The sequence below is a fragment of the Silene latifolia genome, chromosome 1, assembly GCF_048544455.1.
Source record: "Silene latifolia isolate original U9 population chromosome 1, ASM4854445v1, whole genome shotgun sequence".
NCBI classification, from domain to species: Eukaryota; Viridiplantae; Streptophyta; class Magnoliopsida; order Caryophyllales; family Caryophyllaceae; genus Silene; species Silene latifolia.
Genome location: NC_133526.1, coordinates 7,122,796 through 7,127,972, shown reverse-complemented (window position 1 = coordinate 7,127,972; position 5,177 = coordinate 7,122,796).

Sequence of the window (5,177 nt, the reverse complement as noted above, 5' to 3'; positions counted from 1 at the left end):
TTTTGTTTAGATCTCGGCTGTGTTGTCATTGAATGAATAAGCGTTTCCTTTTTTGCTCTTCCTTTCTCCTTACTAGCTGCTCTTCCTTTTTTTTTTTTTTTTGGTTTTTGTTATTTTTGTTATTTGTTTTGTTTGGTTTATTTTTGTATTTTTTTGTTTGGTTTATTTTTGTATTTTTTTGTTATTTGTTTTTTTTTTTACTTAGAAAGTTGTATCATTGAAACATTATGATTTGTGTTTTGGTTATTTTTTTATAGTTTAGTTATTTTTATTATTATTTGAGATTTGGTATTAATTTTGTGTGGTGGTGTTTTTTTTAGATCTATTGGTTTTTTTGTGTTTTTGTCATATTTACTTTATTTTGTAATTGTTATTTGGTTTTTAATTTTTGTTGGTTATTAATTTCTTTGTTGGTTATACACTTAAAACATTAAAGTTATACTATTTATGGCTAAAGTTATACACTTAAAACATTAGAGTTATACACACGATATTTAAATTTGTTTTTTTTTATTGTTATTTGGTTTATTTTACATTTCGGGTTTGGTTGGGTTGTTGGTTTTTTGGTTTTATTATTGTTATTTGGTTTTTTGTTTTTGTTATTATGAGTTTTTTTGGTTTTTGTTATTAATTTTTTAGATTTTAAAATATTTCATATTTATTGTTTGATTTTTTTACTATTTACGACTAAAGTTATACATTTTATGACTAAAGTTATACATTTTATGACCAAAGTTATACAAAAAAAGACTAAAGTTATACAAAAATTGGACTAAAGTTATACAAAAAATTGGACTAAAGTTATACAAAAAATTGGACTAAAGTTATACCAAAAATTGGACTAAAGTTATACAAAAATGAACCAGAGTTATACAACAATGTACCAGAGTTATTCAAAAAACAACCAGAGTTATACAAAAATTGGACTAAAGTTATACAAAAATGAACCAAAGTTATACAAAAATGAACCAAAGTTATTCAAAAAACGACCAGAGTTATACAAAAATGCACCAAAGTTATACAAAAATTGGACTAAAGTCATACAACAATGGACTAAAGTTATACAAAAAATTGGACTAAAGTTATACAAAAATGAACCAAAGTTATACAAAAATGGACCAGAGTTATACAAAAATGGACCAGAGTTATACCAAAAATGGACAGTTATACAAAAATGCACCAGAGTTATACCAAAAATGGTCCATTTTTGGTATAACTCTGGTGCATTTTTGTATAACTCTGGTCCATTTTTGTATAACTTTGGTTCATTTTTGTATAACTTTAGTCCAATTTTTTGTATAACTTTAGTCCATTGTTGTATGACTTTAGTCCAATTTTTGTATAACTTTGGTGCGTTTTTGTATAACTCTGGTCGTTTTTTGAATAACTTTGGTTCATTTTTGTATATTGGTTCATTTTTGTATAACTTTAGTCCAATTTTTGTATAACTCTTGTCGTTTTTTGAATAACTCTGGTACATTGTTGTATAACTCTGGTTCATTTTTGTATAACTTTGGTTCATTTTTTGTATAACTTTAGTCCAATTTTTTGTATAACTTTAGTCCAATTTTTGTATAACTTTAGTCTTTTTTTTGTATAACTTTGGTCAATTTTTGTATAACTTTGGTTCATTTTTGTATAACTTTAGTCCATTATTGTCTTAGATGAAAAAAAGTATCTCACAAAAAAAAAAACGAGATTTAAAATACGAAATCGAAAAAAAAAAAAAAAAAAAATGACGAAATAAACCGAGACGCAAAATCTGGAAAAAAAAAAAAAAAAAAAAAAAACCAGTTTATATAATTACGGCGGTGGTGGAGGTGGCGGTGGATGTGGGCGGTGGGTGGTGTCGGTTGGGATAGTGGTGGGTGGTGGTGAATGAGGAAGAGAGAAATGAATGATTTATTTGGTTTTTTGATTTATTTGGATTTTTTTATTTATTTGGATTTTTTGGGTTTTTTTATTTATTTGGATTTTTTGGGTTTTTTTTATTTATTTGGATTTTTTGGGTTTTTTATTTATTTGGATTTTTTGGGTTTTTTTTTTTAGAGAAGAGAAGAGTGAAATGTGTGAGATGAGAGAGAAATAGGTGGGTAGAAAACAAATATATAGAAAATTAGTGGTTAATTAGGGTGGATTAGTAAAGTGTGTTAATTTGCTTGTATAATGACTTTTGGTGGGTTCATCTCATCCCTCCATCTCCCTCCATCCAATGGCTCACAAAAGACCTTATGGACTCAAATATATAATGGACCTTAGTTGATCCTTCCTCTATATATATATATATATATATATATATATGATGCAGCTGCTGTTGTGGTTGAATTGAATCTATTGAGTTCTGATGAACCCAGCTGTGATTTATGCTGGTGCTGGTATATGGTGCTGCTGACATATGCAGGTTTTTGAATGGCATGAAACAAATTTATTTTTTCAAAACAATAGGAGTTCGTAATAAAAACGGTTACTAAAAAAAACCGTTGTGAATACCTTTCACAACGGTTAATAAAAATAACACCGTTGTGAATGACATTCACAAATACCCGCGCATAATATTCAACAACAGGTTTTAAACGAAGAACCGTTGTTAAAAGTCTTCACAATTTTGGAGGTAAAATTACAACAACGGGTATTAAACAAACAACCGTTGTTACTAAAAATTTCAACAACGGGTATGTACCATAAACCCGTTGTCAAAAGACTTCACAATTTTGGAGGGAAAGTTACAACAACGGTTATACATACGATACCGTTGTTATATTATTCCCTCCAAATTTTTGAAACACTTTCCACAACGGAGAACACCCAACAACAACGGCTTTTAACTGTGGTGAATACTTTAGACAACGGTTTCACTAAATAACCAAACCGTTGTAAATACCTTCTACAACGGCCGCTTTAACAACGTCCGCTTTTTTATTTTACAACGGTTTTTACCCGTTGTTATAGGCTGTATCTGTAGTAGTGCAAAATGAAAATGGTAATAAAGTAGAATGTCAAATTTTATATATTGTTTATTATTAAACCGAGTCTATAATTCTATAATAATGGAGCAATGGTTAATGAAACCCTCGATGAGTCAATGGGGTAATTGGGGTTGGACAGATTCCTTGGGACGTAAAAGGGCAATGAAAACGAATAATCCGGGAGTGGCAAAAAATTATTGTACAAACTAACACTGTAACACGGGACACCTATTTGTGTCGAAGCTCATAAATCATACGCGTTATTCATATATAGCAAATGTTGTTGCAATAATTTAAAATCATGTGCAAGTTTACCTCAGTAAAGGAAAACAACACACACCAAAGACTTTAAAACCTCACATTAATTACTCCCTCTTTCAGGCCTTCTTCTTCACCTTTCCTTCTGGTTTTCACCATTTCCAGCTCCTCTAAAATTTCTTATAATATGCATCTAAAAATTCACTCTTTCTCGCAATTCTCGGTTTATTTCGTCCGAATTATGTTCCTAATACTCGTCATTCTCGTCTTTAGTTCCTTCTCAGCTACACTAGAAAAGCATTACGTCAATTGTGCTCCACTAAACTCGACGTGTGGTTCGTCGTTGAAAATCACACACCCGTTTTGGGTATCCTCTCGTCCAAATTATTGCGGACATCCCGCGTTCAAATTAGATTGTCAGTCAAATGCCTTCACAGTACAAATCAAAAACCACACATACAATGTCTTAAGCATTAACTATGCCTCTAATGTCTTTACAATTACAAAACAATAATTGTTAGGTCTTTGTTCAAAACCCATAATTAAACTATCTAATTCCTCCATGGATTTCTCCTTGTTTGATTTTACATCAAAGTCGCAAAATGTGACCGTCTTTTACAATTGTACCAAAGCTTTTGCTTCAGACAGGACCGCCTACTTCATTTTTAGTTGTCGTAGAGATATATTGACACCCTCGGTTTTTAGCGCTATTAATTATCTCGTGATAAAGGAGGGCAAACGCGTCAGTGACAAATCGGGAAATGTAACTACAATGTAGTTCTTCCTGTCCTTCAAAGTGAGGTCAATAGATTAGGCGGTTGGGCCTTGTCCGTGTCCGGCCCAAGCTTGTCTTTGATCAACTCGACCCACCACCTTTGAACCCCGGAAACAAATGGTTGCGTAAGAAAAAAAATCATTATCTATATGTATACTGAATTACCACAATATATATTGTAATATTGACACAGTATATATACAATATATATTGCCACAAGTTACTAGATATTTGTCACGACTATTAGTGGTTGGTTTATTTTGTCACAACTATTGTTATGTTTATTAGTATTATGTCTCGAATATTGTTATTGTGTTGTTGATGTTGTCATCGTTGTCGTATTTCCTTTTATTTTTCTTCATTTTAGTATGATAGATCTTAATAACCTACAATAAATTCTCGCACTAAGCTAATATCAGCCTTTGTTGCATGATATCAACTGTTGGCTAATGGAAGATTCATACTAGCTTAGCCTTTTCTAGAAATCAATGCACAATAATTCCATCAATTGGAAATCAATGCACAATAACTCCATCAATTGATGGATATGGTATAATGCTCATATGAGGTCTCTTCATGCAGCCTGCGTGTCTGATGCTTAATGTCTATTGTTGTCAAAAACCCGGCGAAATCTCCTTCTACAAGCTCAAGAACATTATCAGTTTATATTATCTTGATTTTCTTCTCAGTAATAGCAATCTCGTAAACTTGAGTAAGAAGAATGGTCAGGTTACTCTTGAATAGTCGTCAACAATAGTTAAGAAGTACTCGTATTTTTGATGCACTATGACCTCTGCTAGTCTGCTATTTGTTAGTTATAGGTTGTTAGAAACAAAGTCAAGTCGGTTTATGCTAACTAGGATAATTTTCTGATACAGGTAAGAAAGGCTGAAAGAAGAGCACTCTCATAGGGGTAGGAGTTGGAGTTGTTACTACTGGCACTGTGATATGCATTCTCTGCTTCTTCCTTCTACGAAACAATGGCCACCTACCGACATCCTTGAATGCAACTGATGCTACCACAAGCCATGCTTTTCCATCCAATGTCGGCGTAAATTAAAACTGCTACCAGAGACTTCGTCGAGTCCCTAGTAATTGAGGTTGGAGGGTTTGGTAAAGTATATATGGGTGAAATTCATGGTGGAAGCATGAAAGTCGTTATCAAGCGAGGAAACTCC